Below are 21,497 nucleotides of genomic sequence, written 5' to 3' on the forward strand. Positions count from 1 at the left end.
TAACCAGTTGCTCTATTGGTTAGTTGCTCTGTGACATCATCATTGGGGAACCAGACTCATTTTTTTATTCTCTGCTGTATTTAGAATGTGGACTTTTTATCCTTATTATGTAGAATTACATAGACTCACCAGTGACAGATAGGAAATTTTCAGATAAGAGCTTCTGGAAAAAACCTTACATAATATATTCCATAATTTAAAAAATAAGATGAACATGATTGGTTGAAAATTCGCTCATGATTGAGGAAAAAGTCTTAACTTAATTATTCAAGAAGCTTTAAAGTCTTCAGCAGGATAAACCAAAGAAAGCCACATGAAGGTATGTTTTGGTCAGGTTGCTAAATAAATGATAAAAGGAAAATTTTAAATCTGTTGAAGAAAAAAGGCATATAAGAAGTACTGCAAACTTTCTATCAGAAACAGTGCAAACTAGAAGGCAGTAAAATGATAACATTGAAGTGCTAGAAGAAAAAAAGAATCCTATCAACCCAAATAAAACTCTGTTATCCCAGGCTGGGGATGTAGCTCTGTGGTAGACCACTTGCTTATTAGCATTTGTGAGGGAGACCCCAGGTTCAAATGAAAATATTCTTCGAAAATTAAAAGTAAAATAAAGGTATTTTCAAATAAACAGAAATTGAGAGCCTTTTTCACCAAAAATTGGTACCACAGCAAACCTAGAAGGTAATTTTCAAGTTAAAGGGAAATAATGTTCTACACCAAAGCAGGTCTATAGTGTAGACTGCATTTTTCAAAGATGTCTACTACGTAATACCTTGTTTACCACATATTTTTCTATAGCCTTGATGCTACCCCATTAAGAGGAGGTATCTAATCATCTTCCCCTTGGATCTAGACAAGCATGTAACTTGATTGTAACCAATAGAACATGGCAGAAGTAGCTGTTTGTGAATTCCAAGGCTACATCATACAAGATGATGCAGCCTCCATATCCTTGGTGAGATGCTAATGACAGCACAGCTGCCCTGAGGCCTCCATTCTAGTCTGGAAGCCCTTGTGGAAGAGACCACATTGAAGAAGGCCTCAGAGTACGGGGGGATAGAGAGAGAGAGAGAGAGAGAGAGAGAGAGAGAGAGAGAGAGAGAGAAATCTAACCAATGACCAGTTGTCTCATTGATTTCTGCCTTTATTGCTTTCTTCTACTTAGTTTTCATTAATTTTTCTTTAGTTACTTTAGGTAGAAACTCAGATATGTTGAGGATTTTATTTTCTAGCATGAGTATTTGAATCTTAGAAATTATTCTTTAATTACTGTTTTAGCTAAAGTCTATAAATTTTGATATGTTATTAATTTGCGGGGGGGGGGGCAGGAATTGAACCCAGGGGCACTTGACCACCGAGCCACATCCCCAGCCCTGTTTTATATTTTATTTAGAGACAGGGTCTCACTGAGTTGCTTAGCACCTTGCAGTTGCTGAGGCTGGCTTTGAACTCGCAACCCTCCTGCCTTAGCCTCCTGAGCCACTGGGATTACAGGCATGCACCACCACACCCGGTGTGTTATTAATTTTTATTCAATTGATGTTTTCAGATTACTCTTGTGTTTTCTTCTTTGATATTTTGGTTATTTAGAATATTTCCCAAATATTTAGACATTCTTATCGTTATGCTTGTATTGCAAATTCTAAGTTTACTGTCCTTTTTGGCCAGAGAATGTACTTTGCATAATTTCAGTTTTTTTAAATCCATTGAGACTTATTTTATGACCCAGGATATGGTAGAGTTTGCTAAAATTCTGTTTGCACTTGGAAAGACTATGTGTTTCGTTATCACTGTGTGGTATATTTTATAAATATCAAATGGGTAAAGTTCGTTGATAGTGTTATTCAAGGCTCGTATAGTCTCACTGATTTTCTTTATACTTACTCCGTCATTTACTGACAGGGTGTTGAAATAATTTTCATTAGTGGATTTCAGTTCTATCAGCTTCATATATTTTGAATCCCTATTAGTAGGTACATACATACTAAAGACTATTATGTCCCCATGATACCTTGATACCTTTATTATTACAAAATGACCCTCTTCATCCTTTAATATTCCTTGTTTGAAAAATCTACTTTTTATGATATTAATATAGTTCCACCCGAGTTTTTATTATTTGTTTTTGCATAAGAATATTCTTTTCCATTCTTTTAAAAATATGTATTTTAAAGTTGTACACAGCATATAGTTAGGTCTTCCTTTTTAATTCAGTATGACAATCTGTGATTTTTTTAGTTGAGTTGATTAGACCATTTATATTGAATATAATTTTTAATATGATTGTGTTTAAATTGACTATTATTTAGTTTTTACTTTTCACATTCAAACTTTTACCCATTTTTAAGAAATAAAGAGGGAGGAAGATGATAAACTAAAATATATGCACCTTTAGGGGGAATGATGGCCTGGGAGGAGCAGTGGAGAGAGACTAAGCAGCCTGAAGTACATTTTATTTAGAAGAATGATTAGTGTCTACTTGAGAGAACTATTCAGTGCATCAGCATCTTTAGTAGAAGGAGCCAGATTTCAGTTAAGACTAAGAAATGGAGAGATCATTTATTGAAAGGGTGGAAACATAATAGTTTGTTAACCATGTAAAAGGGGCTCAAGGGAGCTAATTTTTTTTCTGAAAAGCTGATAAGTATTTGCAATAGCCTTCAGACCTAGGATCAACTTGATGCTAACATTTGAAGGGCATGTCAGTACTGCTAATAACCATAATATCAGCACTGAAAATTTTCTTCCATATATTGTGGAGCCACTAAGGTTCATTGATTTAGAATTTAATGTTTTATTTCTGATTGGCAGTAATTTGTCTGTCAAGAAACTTTCCATGGACATTTATTTTACTTCAAAAGAAAGAGTTCTATTCTATGTCTCTGCCTATACCACCCCCCCTCTTTTTTTTTTTCTTTAAATGCTCAGTGGTCTATAAAAAAATCTTAAAGAAATGATACATAAAATTCAAGTAACTATACAGAGGCATATAAAAGAAGCCCCAAATGACAAGATAATTAACACTTACATTTTTCTACCCAGTGGTGTGTGTGTGAGATATTTTTCCATTTTTTTTTCCTTTTTGTGTGTGAGTCCTTGGAAGAACTATATAGGTCTTGAAAGAAATCAAACCTTGGACAATATCTAAAGTGAATGTACCTTGAATGTACCTTGAGTGTACTCTGAGGCCTGAGCTGCCGTTTTCTTCTATCGCAAATGCACAGAGGAATTATGTACACTACCACAAGCCTGAAATAATCAGCTAGTGTAGTGCAGTCATTAAGAATGTAGATTTTAGTGTCAGTACAACAGAATGGATCAAATCACCAATTACTTTTAGAGAGACCACTGGCATAGTTCCTAATATTATAGGGATGGGATCACAACTAAGTAAAATAATGCATGAAAGTATTTCTTTCCTTGGCTGGTATATATGCAATAATTAGTACCTGGTCCTGTTGTTATAATCATCAGAGCAGCAGCAGCAGTAGCTAGCATCTATCTAGTTACTCTCAGAAAGTCTTTTGCAGACCATTGAACCTTTGTCTAGAGTTTGTCAATTTGTGACATCTGAAGATGCCACCTAATTTGGTATAAGAAATTAACTTTTGCTTCTCGGTAGTTATCTGTGAAACTGCTATGGTTTCTGAAAGGTATAATCGAAAACTTATGATTTTCTAATTCTTGGCTGGATGCTTTTGTAAAAAATCAGTCAGTTAGCTCAACTGTTCTCTAAGAATGGTAACGACTGCCTAGGATATCATTATCTAACAGGAGCATTGCTGTTAGGTAATTCTTACTGACAGGCTACTAAACTTTTAAGGTAGAAGTTATTTGGGAAATGTGAAGCAATTATCTCTTTTCCTTTAAGAACTGACAGTGAATTCTTGAGTTTTTCTGCTTTGAGTGAATTTTCTTATCTCTTCATATCTTTATGTTGTTATTGAACAATGGATCCTGGGTTTTAAACACCAGAAGGTTTTGATTTTACCTCCATGATTTTTTATTTTGATTTTTATCTACCTCCATGATCCAACCTGGGCTATTGTGTCTTCAGTTCACTATAATATCAAGTCGCCAATTACTTTTAGAGAGACCACTGGCATAGTTCCTAATATTATAGGGATGGGACCACAACTAAGTGAAATAATGCATGAAAGTATTTCTTTCCTTGGCTGGTATATATGCAACAGTCTGTGTGGGGTTTAGAATTTCCTAAATATTTGTTTTTCATATTCAATATGAGTAGATGTAGATTAGTATTCCAGATCAACTCCTTGTTATCAGCATTAAGTCATTGAACTATTCATTTATTTAACAAATGTATGTTCAGCTTTTATTCTGCAATATACCTTGCTGGACCCTGAAGATAAAATGGGATATTCCAGATTTTATTTAATTTAAAAAATTTATTTAGTTGTAGATGGACAGAATACCTTTGTTTTATTTATTTTATTTTTACGTGGTGCTGAGGATCAAACCCAGTGCCTGGCACATGCAAGGCAAGTGCTCTGCCACTGAACCATAATCCCAGATCCAGAAGGAACTCAGTTATCAGGAACTTTAGAAACCAGTTAAAAGGCTGTTGCAGTAATCCATGATAGAGAAGATTTGGGAACTTAAGTATATGTCTGCCTGATGGTTCAAGATTGAATCAATAACTCATTTTACCTCCCTGAGCAATAAACTAGAAATACATTAGTATTTCCTGTTATATTTATCTCAGGATTGTTTTGAAATTAAATGAAATAATATATGAAAAACCATTGAAATTGGTTTTTATTACAATGATCATTTCTTTATCCTATGCCTTTACAGATTTTCTCACTTTCTCACTTCTATATTTTGTGGTCTATAATACTAAATATTTTCAGTTTTTAGTTATCTGCTCAGCTCCCTAATTTATTCAAAACGTTGGTACATTAGAAAGATGGCATAATTAAACCAAATTCAGAGCACATCTGGCTATAAGGAAATACAGCAGCAATCATAATTTTTTAAATTTAGCATATGTTGTCAATCATTGTCTAGGACCCATGAATTTTTGGCACAAAATAAACTGGGTACTCGAACAGGAAAGCAGTAAAATACATCTGGCCTAATTTTCTTGGTTCTTTGATGGCTGACTAAACTGAGCTTGGTTTACTGTTGGAAAAGGGACAAGACTCTCCAAAGCCTACTATGTCACCATTTTTACTATAATAACCCTCACTCTACAAGTCAGGAAACCAATGTGTAGATTCTTCCTGTTCTTAGGATTTGGGGAAACAACTTGAAAGTAAATTTCTAATCTAAGTGAGCCTACTGTTATATAAAATAGTGGCAGAACACCATTTGCAACTTAAATACCACATTCTGACTAAGAGATAAGATTTTGTTCTTCCTCCCTAAAGAATGAATCTAGCTCAATATCAGTACCCTTGAATTCCTGAAAAATTTGAACATTTCCATCTCTTTGCATATATTCACTAAAATAAATGGCTGCAAGTCCTTTTGAATATTTTTTGCTCTCCTCTGACTAAGGTGTAAGTGATTTCAGTGAATATTGATCAGACAAACCTTAACAGACTTGCTTGTAATTTTGCCACAGGAGCTTATGAACTGAGAACTCTTCAGAGAGATCTCTCTGAACACTAGGCTCAGCTCCCTAAATTATTGAAATAATTAAAAATTATGCCTGCTTCTTCCTATTTTTCACACTACTTTATTTTAGCTATTCTTACCTCTCCAATCCACATAGTTAATTATCTACCTTCAGGCACTCTCTGCAAGAGTCTCTGTTTATACTTGAGGCATTCCTTTATGGAAATCTTCCTATTATAAGAGAGAGAGTCCTCTGGACCCTGGTGAGAACCATAGGAAAAGCACCTGTGACACAGCCATACTTTCATTCTTCTTTTGCAGCCTTTCAGGCCTGTAATATGCAGAGGGAGTTCTGGCCCTTAAATAACAACTAAGCTAGAGCTAAACCCAAACCTGTCTCAGCCAACCTGGCACACTGTGAACATAACTCCTAGCTGATATATTAAATCAAGCCTTTCCAGTGGGATGCCCTATAGTAATTAAACTGTCAAGTCAAAATTATGTTTAGTCGTCCTTGAAGAAGTAGTACAAAGCACATACCTGCAGAGTTTTCCCTGGTTTTGCTGAGGTTCCCTAGAAAGCTTTTACATTTTCTTTTGGGTGTTATATTCTTTCTTCTCTACTCTGAATTTTGCTTATCATCCTCAAGCCCATTTTTGTGTTTAGACCCTAGTCACAGAACAAAATTCAGTGAGGGATAGAGCAGAGCAGAGTGCTTTCTTCTCTGGCCAGGGGAACACACAACATAGGAAGCTCCAAAAATCAGGACTCTATAATTTCCCTCAGAACCCTTTCTTTTTTCAAGGAAATATGGTGAGATTGTGGAGGCAGCTGAAACTTGAAAGATGAACGTATACACTTGATTTTCAGTTTACTGGGCCAGCTGCAGGCAGAAGGGGATTGCTGCAATACAGCTTCATTATAGTTCTGTCTTTTTTTTCTTGGATTCTTGGCAGAACCAGATTTGCCCTGTTTTCACCATAAGTTGCCCCATGTTGTTAAAAGTGATCACATGACTCATATTCCTCAAGCTATTTAAATTGATAAGTGACAACAGAATTTTTCCTGCAAAGCTTCACCCTCAGGGAGAACATGTCCCCACATGACTAAAGGTAATACCTTAACTTCGAGCTTGGCTGCCACATTTCATAGACTGTTAACTTTCCATCTGGAAAATGAAGGGAAATCTCAATACCCTTTGCCCTAGCATCATTTGCTAACTAATTCCAAACATTCTACTGTGTGACACCTCTTTCCATAATAATAATATACCTTAATTAAGTATGTTTACTTATAAATGTCTCAATTGATTTGTGCTACTGTAACAAAAGTCCTGAGTAATTTATAAACTATGACAATATATTTCTCACAGTTCTGGAGGCTGGAAGTCCAAGATCTAGCAGGTTGGATACCTGGTGATGTTCCTGCTATTGCTTCCAAGATAGCATCTTGCTCACATGGCAGAAGGGTGGGAAGATCACAAAGGACCTGTTTAGTTTCCTTCAATCCTTTTATAAGGTTACTAAATTCCATTCCTAAGGTCTGAGTCTCATGGCCTAATCACTATTCCTTGAAGATTGAGTTTCAACATAAATTTGGACAGACACAAAAACTATAACAGCAAGAACAAAAATCTATTCAAACCAGTTAAAGAAGAGGGCTTATTTTTATTATGTGGATTTCACAGAGTACAAGGAAAAGGTAAACTGTACATTTGTTGAGGCAGCAATCATGTCTGTCCTGCTCAGCCTCGTCCCTCAGTTACTAGCATAGTGCTTGACACATGGTACTTGAATTAGATTTTTGAATTAACAAAAATGACAAAACTATCAACTACTTTAGCTTCTACCTCTTTGTTCAGCTCTCAGATTGGCAGTGAATAGATGTAGGAAATAGACCAGATGGTTGTTAGGTGATATGAATAGCAGGGAAAACTAAGATGTGATTGGAATTCTAAGTAATTATCTCTTTAGAGTATGCAACTAGAGAATCAGTGAGTTGCCCTTTGAGTATATACACACTACCACTGACTTCTATGGGTTATAAAACCATCTTTGCAGCAACATTGAATTTTCAATATGCCAGCTATATGATACATAATTAAAATCTTAGATGATAAGAACAGATTGTCCTTTGGAGCCTAGATCTTCAATTTAATGAGTTGTGCATACACAATTCCTCTAAACCTCAGTTTCTTCATTTGTAAGAATGAATTTACCATTTTACCTATCTCTTAGACTTGTGATAACTGAGTAATTACTATCGTAACTGATCTATAACTGTTAGCAATCATCATTTTGCTACTTTTTTATCACTGGAAAGAGTACTGAGGTGGGAATTGTATTATAACATTAGTTTTGTCACCAATTAGTTATATGGTCTTGGGTGTTCAGTAAACTTGTTTGAGCCTTGGGATCTATTTTTATTAGACGAAGAAGGTAGAATTTCTGAATTTCTATTTAGTACTAAGACATTAAGATCACAAACAGGAGACTGTGTGGATATTTTTAAGTCTGTGAGAGTTATCACAAAATTAAATGAAATAATGCACATGAAATGCTTTATACATTCTAGGATGTAAATAAGTATTTGTAAGTCCAGGTAAATTAATGTGTTTGCTAAAGTTTTCATTAGAGTTATGTATGATGCCAGGTTCCCCAGGAGAATTTCATTCAGAATATATGGAATTACAAACCTGCTTTGAGTGATGGCCAGGGCTTTTTATAAATTCAGTGGCCGTTGGAATGATGTCATTTTTTTTCCCTAAAAGAAACCTTATATATAATTCTTTAAGGCAGGGTTATCTCAGAATGTGCTTGCTTTTGGATAACATTGGTTTAAGGAGAAAGTCAAACTATCTAGTGAAGACCTGAAGCACTGTACTTTAGTATCCTAGTAGAAATGTCACTGTGGTTGTGGGTAAGATACAGTTGCCATAATGAAACATGTTAGCTAAGCAGTCCTAAACCTCAGAGGTGACTAATGAGAAGTAAGTGTATTTCTTTTGGAATGTTGGGTATCTGGATATAAATACCAGTAGAAATGAATTTTAAAATAAGAAGTTGACTGTCTGTGAAATAAAGCTTGGAAATGTTTGATTATTGTAGTAAACAGCACCATTTTATATTAAGGGATTCTTATGAAAATTATAGAATTTTCTTCCTTTCTAATTAAGGTTTATTTTTAATGCTTCATCCAACAGATGCTTTTCACATTTTGTCTTAGGCATTTGTCACTGCCTCATGTATGAAAAGACAGCTATCTTAAGAGTGTAAGGTTTGAAGAGAGACAAGTGAAGGAAGTTTGAGCCAGTAAAAATTCAAACCTCATCTACTAGGTTAAATGAAAATAACAGATGCCTCCTTTGTTAAACAATATACAGTGCTTGAAGATGCAAATTTCCTTTGGGTAGACTACTAAAGACATTCTGTGGGTTTCAGTATCATTAATTTCAGATCCCTTAGCTGCTATCCTCAACCTCATCCTTCTGAATTATAATTTTAAAACAAGCTTTTCTTTTCCCCTTTTTTCCATCTAAGAAACATTAAGGTCAGAGATTGATGATAGACTTTGAGTTTGTATGCAGAAAAATCAACTTGTATCCTATAATTTGAAGTGCTCTGCACATGTGAAAATCTAAGGATAATTAGTCATTATTGCTTTAATATGATGTAGACAATAACTTGCTCCACGAGAGGAGCTCCATGGCTAATAAATTTTGTCTTTTAGTTGATTGACTGGTTAATGGAATCAGAAAAATATTTTATGTCTGTTCTTTATAATAATGCTTTCATTCCCTACTGAAACATGTAGAGATTTGGGTAACCGGTCTTTGTTAGTCTACTTTATTCATTTTGTCACTTAGTTTCCTTTTTCTCAGTTTTATTCTGTATTCTTATTGATAATTCTCATTTTAATTTAATATTTGCAGTGAAACTTGCAAATTTCTAAGGGAGAATTATTAACCAGTAGTTCATTCTCTCTCTGCATTTTCTTTATAGGGGCTGGCACATTGGATGTTTATATAAGAAATCACACTTAAAATTCAAGAGAAGAGGGAATTTATAGGTTGAAAATAGGGATAGCATAGTCTAATATTGTTTTCTTGAACACATGACTTTCAACCAATTTATGCAAAAACTTATTTGGGAACTTACGGATTGTGTGACTTTGTCTTTTTCCTCCCTCCCACGTCCTTACCAGTCTTTTTAAAAGCAGGATTGAGTTTGGATTCTCAGATCTAAAATGATGTGGGAAGAATATAACGTGCAAATATCTCTCCTCCATCAAAAATCAGCAGTACAAAAGCCCTACTTTGTTTGCTGTTGTCTTTCCATACTTACAGTGCCTGTCTGGCTAGGTGAGGAGTTTTTATGATGTGCCTTTCTCAGCTACAGAGAACCCAAATAGAAGGCTTCCTTGCCATTAAAACAGCAATGTCACTTCTTTTTTACTGTGGATGATGGACCCTATATCCTCTGACAGGGCCTGTCTCAGACATGGGTCAGTGAGTAGTGCCCACTCAGGAGTTATTTTGGTTTCTGGGCTGAAGTTCCTTGAATTCCAGGAGATATAGTCATTGTGTCTCTGAACCCATTGCCACACACACAGTCATTTGATAGTAGATGCTGCCAACCTGAGCAGTGGGGACAAGCAGCCTGCTCCTGCTCACCATGGCCTAAGATGCCATCCTTGTCAACAAAATGGAGATGGATCATGCTGTTCTAACATAGTTATACATCACTGTCAGCCCTTGCTATTGGCTCCAGAGATTGGCCGACACAGACAAAGTACTTTTTCTGGTAACAGATGCTACCTTGGATTGTTTGTGGGGGATATTAGGGATGAGGGAGTAAAAAGGATTTGCTGCATGAAGGATCATAATTCCCCCAAAATACCTTTGCTTTCTCTTCTTTTTTTTTTTTTCTTTTTCTTTTGGCAAACTCCCCTAGTACTCTGAAACTCTGTTTGATGAGGCTGATTCCTCTTTTAAATTATGTAGATTTTTTCTTACTCATTCTATTTCAAAGGACATTGAGGGGAGTGGGGAGTGGCTGTGAAGATCTACCTTATTAAACTGATAATTTCCAGAAGGCCATTTTCCTGCTGTGTGGTTTTACAAAGGAGTGGACCAGAATTCTTTCTCTAATTTATTTCAAACTCGTTTCTCCTTCCTTCTTTCTTTGTATTTATTTTTTTGCATTCTAGCTGCTTTAGGTTTCATTTTGTATTTTTCTCAACTTGAGACCTTATATACCTTAGAAGGTGCAGGACCTACAAAGATTAAGAAATGCCATTTCAACAAACAAAAAGTAAAACATATATTGTGGTTATTGCTACCTTCACACCACTTGACCCTGGTTCTAAACCTGGTAAAACATATTTTCATAAAATTAGAGGTATATGTCATAATAATTAATCTCTAAAGCCTTTTTACTTGTTTTTTATTAGAAAATTTATGGGATAGTTATTTTAAAATTTCACAAATCCCTATAATTTGCTTGAAAGTACTCAGAAGCATTTTCAATAAGCCAGCAAAACAATGGCTTATATTAATTGTTCAAAAAGAGACCTCACCATTAGCCCCAGAGCAATAGATGGCCATCTCTTTCTGTATCTCAGCTAACTCCAAACATCTTTGTATTTTATTTTTCCACTGCTTTGCTCTTTGGTTTACTCTTGTAGACCTCAGTCTTAATGTGTGTGCTAAGCCAGAGTCTACCAAGAATTCTGATGCTTTTTCACTGTTCTTGTTTGTCCCAAGTATTTACAAGGAAACATTTTATACATTTCATATTTTCTTTGGCCCTCACCTCAAGTTGTTAGGGCTCATGCCAGTAAACCATTTATTTTAATTGGGCCATTTTATAGGGTATAAACTAGGAAGCCATATTAAATCCTTTGTCTATTTTGAAATTAATTTAATTGTTGAAAGTTGACAGACTTTACTCAGGTCCACAAGAAATTCCCATGACATTCTAATCCATCTGTTGCCTTTAGATGGAACACCTTACACATATGAAAAAAATTGTTGAAAGCCCTAACTTTTACAAAAGATTTTTGAAAGGAAAAAAAAGTCCTGCCTTTCCATCATTACCTATTGTAGCATATCAGCATTTTGATTCTGATTTCAGTTCTGCTGTTTCAATTAAACCACCTATTTATTTTACCTTTACTGTTACAAATTTTAGAAACGTAGCCTCTTTCTCTCTCTTTAACCTATTTGTGTCTTTTTGGCCATATTCATGAAAGAGAAAGGAGAAAGAGCAAGTGTGAATACCACCTTAGCATTCCCAATTACATATTTCTAAGATTAGAATGTAGAAAAGTTTGAGAAAATGTCAGTCAGTACTTCCATTTAGAAAAGCTGAATTTTTCAGACATATTTCATATATTATAGAATTTTTAAAGTCCTGCCTATAATGTTCTATAGTGGTGGTTGATCAACTCTTTTTACTTCTATTTTCTACTACTTTCCTGGATGGAAAAGGTGTGATGTCATAGGGTCACTGGTTAGGTAGGTAAATTGAGGCCTGTATTTCATCTTTGTTTAGTCACTAAATGGCTGGGAATTAATACAATTCATTTGATCTTTCCCCAAATCTTTTCATTCATTTGGTATTTAAATGCATTAAAATACAATATCCATTGTACTAGATGACTAAGAGCCATTTTTGTGCAATGAGGTAGGTTGGGACATGTATTCTGAAAAAAGGAGTATGTATAAATTCTGAGAAAAAAGAAAAAGCATAACCTATTAGGTAATTTAACCTAGTTCATTGTCACTGTAGAGTGGGATGGAATGAAGCTGGGTGGCAAAAGGAAGTGATGTAGGGAGAACTCATTGTTGGACCTTGCAAGACTTATTAAGAAATATGTACTTTATTGATGTTTATGTTTTAAGTGTGAGAGTTTCCATGATCATCTACTGCTTTAAAGAAAATCAGTATAGCAAAAGTGGGAAATTTGTGTAACAGGGGCAGGACTAACTGTAAAATTCATTTAGGAGAAGGTTTGCCAGAGAAAAACAAGATACCCAGTTAAATTAGAATTTCAGGGGAAAAACTGAAATTCAGATAAACAACAAATAATTTTTAATACCAGTTGAGTATTCCTTATCTGAAATGGTTTGGGACCAGAACTGGTTCCAAATTTTTGGGGTTTTGTAATATTTGCTTATACATTATGAGGTAACTTGTTGATAAAACCCAAGTTTAAACACAAAATTTATTTACAATTTATATATGTCTTATACATATAACCTAAAAGTAATTTTTATACAGTATTTTTAATTTGCCTGAGTTTTTTTTTCACTTTTTAAAAATTGGTTCTAACTAATTATATAGGATAGTAGAATGCATTTGACACATCATACATGAGTTTTGACTCTAGCCTGTCACATGAGTTCAGATGTGGAGTTTTACCCTATAGTGTCCTGTTGGCCATAAAAAACTTTTGGATTTTATAACACTTGGATTTGGTATTTTCAAATTAGGAATGCTCAGCCTATAACAATGTCCCAGATATTACAGAGTATACATGCAAATGTCTTAAGAACTGAGAAAGTATCATTTTAGTAAAAAGGAAACCAAGGAAGAGTACTTTTTTGGAAATAATGTGGTAAAAACCAGAGTACAGATAGGTGAGTGAAAGGAAGATAAATTGAATCAGTGTTTGTCATTAACTCAGAAATTTACTTTGAAAGAAGGGGTTTATTTTACCGCTTCTAAGTGAGAATTAATTCTTATTTTCTTTGTAGCATCAGTAAAATTTGTCCATTAATCTTTCTCTTCCGTCTTTCTCTGTAATTTCTTTCTGAATAATGTGCCTTTCTGGAGAAATGCAGTCTTTTTTTTTTTTTTTTAAACCAAATCCTAGCAGGCAGACTGCTTGAGGCCTGCCCTGCCCTCTGACTCACTGGAATCTCTTTGTCAGCTGTCTGCCTGTCAGTGGATGGAAACAAGGTGTAGCATAATCCTCTGCCCAAGCACTTCACCAGAGAAAAGGGTGAGGTTCTCTACTTTCCCCTACAAATGCCTTTCTGAGGTCTTTTTCAACAAAGACCATTTTTAAAGAGAGGAGTGCTTTTAATACTTGAAATGCTTATTTATCTCCTATACCTCTTAGTACTTAAGATATTCCTTAAAAAGCACCAATCTGTCATGAGAAGAAGTTACTTATGTACTGTTTTCTTCAAACTAACCTAAATTCTCTTTAAATGCCAGGCCCTCTATTTCAGTAGTACTCAGGAGTTCCAGTTCCCAGTGCCTCCTCTAGAGTGCCTGTGCTGTCTGAAGCCAACCTTTGACCCCTCACCTAATAACCAGCAGCCTGAGGCCTCCTGTTTCATTGGCAGAGATTCTCTTCTCCTATTTTATTTTTGTTTGTTTATTTGATTTAGAAAGAAAAGAAAAGGGAAAATTCTACTCTAAACTGAGTACTCAGAGGCAAGTTTATATTCTCTGGTCAAATGCATTCTAAGTCTAGCTCTTGGCTTCTGAAAATAAATTCATTAATCTGTGTAAGTAAAATGGCAGACCAATATTTACATTCATGCTGATCTAATGCAGATGTTTAATGTGAATATTGGAACACTTTTTTTTAAATACCTTTCATGAAAATTCCATCTGGGGAATAAAATTTCCAAATAATTCTAAATCAACTCTGTGAAGCAAAGGAAAAAAGATAGAAAATATAAAAAAGGTTAACTTCCTGTAAGCGATATATGCAGAGCTTTTTACTTGGGTCATATTGAAAATGATCTCTAATAATAAAAACCTTTAATTTAATATCTTTCAATTTTTTGATTCATTAAGGAATTAACCATGTAGGGAAAAAAAGTATATTGTTATTTTATTACATCTGAATCAATTTAAGTTTTATTATAAAGGATACAACTCAGTAACAAGCAAATGGAAGAGCTGTAAAGGACAGGTAGAGAAGTGCATAGAACCTCGGTGTCTTCTCATGGAATCTAGGTGTGCTATCCCCCTCCTCCCCCGCACACACACACATCATAGTATGTTCACCTCAGGAAACAGCACTGAGCTACATGCCCAGAGTTCTGTATGGGGTTTCATCACATTGACATGATTGATTCAATAATTAGCCACATGATTGAACTCAAATCTCCAGTCCCAGTTCTAGCCCTGACGGTCAGGGAAGGGACTGAAAGGTCAAACCTTCCAATCATGTGATTGGTCTTTCTGACATGGCCAGCCCTTTCCTTAAAACAGTCTAAGGGCCCACCACGAGTCATCCATCACCTTAACATTAAATCCAGGTATTTTCAAAAGGAGCTCCTTATGAATGGCTAAAGGTATTCCTGTCAAGAAATTCCAAAAGATTTTGAGACTAAATACCAGGAGCGAATATATTCTTTATTATATCAAGTATATTCTTTATTATAACACAGACCTAAACAGTGTATTTAATTTAGTTCCATGCCTTTAATCAAGTGGAAAATCTGACACTAAGAACTTATATGATGGGCTCAAGGTCACGTAACTAGTAAATTCTGAAAAGGGCTGAAATCTCAGTTACCTTAGTAAGTGATAAGTTCATTTTCTGTGAATGTTAATTTAGAGTAGGTGACTAAGTTTTACTATCACATTGTGAGATCATTCATGAAATATATACCAAATTTCAGCTTGGAGAAAGTTGTGTTGACTTAAATAAATAAATAAGTAGATAGATAATTAGATAAATAAATAAATTTTTGTTAGAATAAATAAATAGATAAATAAATATTTCTATTAGTTTATTTAATTTTCTTTTGGTACTGGGGGGATTGACCTAAGGGCTCTTTTACTATCAGTATTTATCCCCAGTCCTTTTTATCTTTTATTTTGAGAAGAAGACAGTCTTGCTAAATTGTAGAGGCTGGCCTTGAACTTAAGATCCTCCTACTTCAGCCTCCAAAGTCTATGGGATTATAAGCACGTGCTACCATGCCCAGGAGGGGGAAAAATCTTTTTTTTTTTTAATATATGAAGCTCTTTTAATATATGAAGCGTCCAGCATAAAGCCTACCTTAATGATTTCTTTTTTTTTTTTTGCTATTTTCATAGAATAGGATACCATACCTCTACTCTGCTATGAGTCTAATCATTTGTCTTGCTACTTTTGTTTTTAATGGTCAACCTTAATTTGATATTATACACTTAGGAGACAGTTTGCAATTACAGCTCAAGATTGTTACTGTCACCATTGACTGGGAAAATAGGCATAGAGCTTGGTCCAGAAATATATGTAATGATCAGCAGTCATCATTTAAAAAAATTCTGCCCAGCTATTTTTCAAATATAATTTAAGACCATTTTCAGTAGGATAAATTGACAAATATTAGATATAAGGAAGCAAAAAGTGGGATGAAGAAAATAACTTCAGCAAAAATGCAAGGATTAGTAAAGAGGTAACAAGTAGAGAATTAATAAAGAGGTAACAATTTTATTGATAGGTTTATTGAATAATATACAAATCTTATACCTGTGTCATTACCTAAGAGGGCAATATCTATAAAATTCCAGATTCTAAGAGAAATTTTTTATAATGGGAACTAAATAGAAGTGCAACAGTCTGCATGTCTATGTCCCCCAAAATTCATATGTAGAAATCCTATCTGCCAAGGTATTGGTTACCTACCAAAGATGAGGCCTTTGTTGGGGTCACTAGATCATTAAGATAGAGGCCTCATGAATAAAATTAGAATCTTTTTAGCAGACCCAGGAGAGCTCTCTTTACCCCCTTTACCATGTGGTGACACAGTGAAAAGGCACATTCTGTGAATCAGAATGTAAGTTCTTTCTGGATATTAAATCTACTGTTGCCTTGATGTTGGACTTCCCAGCTTCCAGAATTGTGAGAAATAAATGTTTCTTTAATTTCAGTTTTAAAGCCAATATAAAAAATAGAATTCATATAGCTATAAATTTTGTTAGTGTTCCTTTCTTGTCATTTGAAAATCTTGTCATGCTTCACACATTTCGGTTTTGTTTATGTTCATTAAAGCCAGCCATCTAGACCTCTGTTGTGATACTTTAGCTACCAGCCACAAATGGCTGTTAAGAACTTAAAATGTGGCTAATCAGAAATGACATGTATTATAAATATAAAATACATATCATGTTTTGAAAAATACATATAAGATCTTACTAATTTGGAAAATATTGATTTAATATTGAAATTCTATTTTAGATGTATTGATTTAGACAAGATATATTATTTTAGAATTAATTTTCATTTATTCTTTTTTAGTGTGTCTATAAGACTTCCAAAATTACTAGAGGCTTACATTTTTACTCAGTGCTGAACTATAGAATTAATTTTCTGTTATGTTAAATGTCCTTCAGAATCTCTTCTCAGGGTAAAATTTTAGGTAGCCCAAGGTTTAGAAATGTATTCATACAGCAGAATAATCAGTGGTAAACAAACACATGGATAAAATTAAGTCCTTGAAAGCACAGTAAAAAATATCAAGGATATAAAGTTACTACTTTAGAACCCCAGGCTTTCTTGTCTCGCAGGAAGCCTACCCCTTTCAAGGCAGATCTTCAGCTTTCCCAGAGATTATACACAGAAGCACTACTGATTACTAACTTAGAGAGTCCCCCTTTCTCCATAATTTTAAAAGATCTATTGTGAAATTGGTTCTTATTACACTAAATTGTGAGGCATTCTGGAACTTCAGAGGAAAATTATGACTGTACATAGATCTATGTATTTTTATGATTTTATTATTTCCTAACTAAATGGAAAAGAATATGTAATATGTGTATAAAAGATCATGTATAGTGAATATTTCTTTGTAGACATTCTAGGGTGGGAGATGCATGTTGAAATAATAGACAGATTTAGAGGGATTTGATTGTAACTGGTTTACTGACTTAACCTTTTTGGCCTGATTTTTCCATCTGTGGAAGTCCTCAGTAATTATAAATGCTCCTTTCATCTTTAGGATTGTAGGGTTGTGGGATCTAAGCCCTAGGACATCTTTGGTATCCGTGGCTATTATTAGTCTGTGAAATGTTAAGGAAAAATCCAATGTTATGTGCAATGACATTATTCTACTGCTTGTTTTATGGTCTTAACATTCCTTAATCCTTCTTTCTCTGTAAGAGATCACAAAATGCAAAGGTCATTCTGTTCATTTAGTCAATGTAGCTAAAATATTCTTACAACTCATTTAGAATAATATTTCCATGGACAAAAAATTGCACCCAGTACCCCTGGACTCCCATGAATTGGCACAGACTTCATCTCCTTCAAGTTTTGACACAAAATTGTTTCCTAGTTTGCTTTTTGAAATTCAACCTACTAATTTCCTTAAACTTTTACTAGTTATTCTTATAAATTAAGCAAGACATAGAAATCATCTTCTCTAATTTTCTGGATTTATTCCTCTAATGACAGTTTTTCTTTCCAGGTCAATTTGTGCTCTAATTGATATTAGTCACTGCAGGTGCTTAGACCCCCATTTTCTCTGATAATACTGTACTTGATTCGGCCAAATGGAGATTGATTGGCCTGTTTACTAAGCAGCAGCATGAAAGGCTGTGACATGCTTGTGGCTACTGCCAGGTTTATGGGGGATTAATTCCTTATTAATTAAAAAGCTGTGTTGATCTGTCCTGGTTCTCACTTGTCTCTCAAAGCAAAAGATGCTGGGAGAATTGAACATTCAGAACAACTTTTAAATCCATTTGTAGCACTGGTTTGACATTTTCTATGAGACATTATTATGATCAATTATAATCATCCTTGCAAATAAACATTGAGAATAAGTTATGTGTTCCCCCTCTCTCTCTATTTAGCTATTTCTTATAATTTTAGTAGACTTTATTTTTAGGACAGTTTTAGGTTCACAGAAAGATCAGTTGGACAATATAGAATGTTTCAATGTGTTTCAGTATACTCTCTGCCCCATCACACCCATAAACTCTGCTTCTATTAATAGTCTGCATCAAAGTGGGAAATCAGTGAACCTAGAAGAAACATCCTTATCACCCAAAGTCTCTACATTAGGGTTAATTCTTGATGTTATACATTCTATGAATTAGGACAAATGTTTAATAACATATATCTTCAATTATTATAATTTCATAAAGAATAGTTTTACTTTCCTAAAAATTCTCTTTGTTTCACCTATCAATCCTTCCCTCCCCTCCACCCTCTAGAAACCACTGATCTTTTACTTTCTCCATAATTTTCCCATTTCCAGAATGTCATCAAATTAGAACACCACGATACAGTTTTTTCAGATTGGCTTCTTTCATCTAGTAATATGTATTTAAGGTTTTTCCATATTTTTCATGACTTGTTAGCTCATTTATTTTAGTATGCAACATTAACTAAGCAACATTCCATTGTCTGGAGGTAGCACAGTACATTTATCCATTCACCTACTGAATGACATCTTAGTTATTTCTGAGTTTTGACAATTATGAATAAAAATAACTCTAAACATCAATTTCCAGGTTTTTGTGTGGATGTAAGTATTCAACTCATTTGGGTAAATACTAAGCAATGCAATTCTTGAATTTTATTATAAGAATATGTTTGGATGGAATAGGAAGCACCAGGAATCTGTCTTCCCACTTAGAAAACAATTATACTGGCAGAATCTGTCCAGCATAAGTATTTTTGAACTCTGGAGTTTTTTAACAATATGCAAATTCTAGGTAGAAGCCTGGACCTTGAAATGTAGCTAATTTTGTTAGATTTCATTTTGTATCACAAAGGAAACTCTCTGTTCCCAACCCCCATGCCCAACAGCTTTGAATGTCGCACACAGCTTGTGGGAGCCAGGGTGAGCAAAAAGGACATTGTCCTCCAAAGTATCATGTTCTGATCACTGATATCTGCTTTTCATCACAGAGGTTCTTAGAGGCTAGTAGCATTGTCATAAGCATCTTCTCTTTTTGAAGTGACTCTCAGGTGATTGAAAAGGTTGGTATGTTTTTTTCTTTTATTCATCCCTCTTCAGAATCCATATATTAAAGGCTAAGCCATTCAAATGCCACTGCATCATTGAGAAAAATTAGAAGGTGACTGGGAAGTCCAGAGAAAGGTGCAGCCTCAAAAGAGACTTGAGAAAGTCTTAAATTTATATATTATACTAATCTTTTAACACAACAATCAACAAAACCAGAATAATAACAAACAAGAAGTGTAGCAAAAACAAACAAACCCTAGAGAGGTGAGAAAAATCTCATTTCCACAATTATCAAATTATGAAATTATCAAATTCAAATGTTGAGTATGAAAAAAGTCATAAAGCATACCAAAACAAGAGAGTATGACCCATTCAAAGGGAAACAAGTGAACAGAAGCTGTCCCTGAAAAAGATTTGATGGCAGATACTTGATAAAAAGACTTTAAAACAGCTGACTTAAGGACACTCAGATAACTAAAAAAGATGTGGGGAGGGACAGAGAGAGAGAGAGAGAGAGAGAGAGAGAGAGAGAATGTGTGTGTGTGTGTGTGTGTGTGTGTGTGTGTGTGTGTGTATGAACAAAATGGAATTATTACTAAAGATGGGAAAGTCAACAAAAAGCCAAAAGAATTCCCTAGAGGTGAATAGTACAGTAACTGAAGTAAAAAATCACAATAGGGGATTAAAAAGCAGAAATATGAAAAAATCAGTCATATGAACATAGGACAATGGAGATGATTGAGTCTAAAGAACAAAAAGAAAAATAATTGAAGAAAGGTGAACAAAGCCTTAGGTACATATTCATATTAGTCTCATATATTATTTTTCTAGTCTCTAATTTATTTCTGCTCTTAATTATTTCCTTCTTTCTACTCTTTATTTGTTCTACTTTTTCTAGTTCCTTTAGATGCAATTTTGGCTGTTTGTATATAAGTTTAGCAACCCCTGTTCTTTTTTTAGTTTCCATGTACATAGTATATCTTTTATGTGTCCATTTTTGTCTTTATGGGATAAATTAATCTCCTTATATGTAAAATAGTTCTTGATATGTAAATACTTTTGCTCTTTTTTGCAATGTTTACTGTTTATAGTGCCTTTGTTTATTCCAATTTTACTATCTTCCTTTGTGACTTGTTGGATCTTTATGGTGGTATGCTTTGAATTCTCTGTCTTTTCTGTATCTACTATTGGTCTTTTCCTTTGAGGTTATCATAGGGTTTACATAAAAATTTTAGTTATAACATTTTATTTTAGACTGATAACTTCAATCTCATAAAAATACTGTACAGTTTGTCCTCCCTTTGCTATTAATGCCACACTTTTTATCTTTTATATATCATGTATCCATTAACAAATTATTGGAGCTGTAAGTATTTTTAGCACTTTGAAAAAAATTATGGTAGAATTTAAAATGATTTGCACACCACATGAACAATATTAGAGAAATCTGAATTCAAAATTTAAATATGAATTTATCTTTCTTTCTTTTTTTTTTCTTTTGTACCAGAGATTGAACCCAGGGGCAATTACCTACTGAGCCACATCCCCAACCCTTTTTATATTTTGTTTAGAGACAAGATCTCACTAAGTTGCTTGGGGCCTTGATAAGTTGCTGAGGCTGGAGTTAAACTCGCAATCCTCCTGTCTCAGTTGCTTGAGTTGCTGGGATTACAGGCATGTGCCACTATGCCTGGTCTACATTTACTTTTACCACTGAATTTTATACTTTCATGTTGCTCATTGGTATTGTCTTTTTTCAACCTGAAGTATTTGTTGTAAGATAAGTCTCATGCCTTTATTTGACAGGGAATGTCTTTATCTCTTCTTTATTGCTGAAGGATAACTTTTCTGGATACAGAACTCTCATTTGACAAGTTTTGTTTGTTCTTTGAGCCTTTGAATATATAATTCTACTTATTCCTGGCTTGCAAGATTTTTGCTGAAAAAAGGTCCGATAGCAGTTCCTTTTTATATTCTA

The 21,497-nt window shown here is 34.3% G+C and overlaps 1 protein-coding gene across 3 annotated transcripts in view; it reads left to right on the top strand.

The window, feature by feature from the left end:
• Positions 1-21,497, top strand: part of EXOC6B (exocyst complex component 6B) — a 613,649-nt gene that overhangs the window by 436,107 nt on the left and 156,045 nt on the right. The gene's annotated exons all lie outside the window — the stretch shown is intronic.

This window comes from Spermophilus citellus (assembly GCF_964194105.1).
Source record: "Spermophilus citellus genome assembly, chromosome: 13".
Lineage (NCBI taxonomy): Eukaryota > Metazoa > Chordata > Mammalia > Rodentia > Sciuridae > Spermophilus > Spermophilus citellus.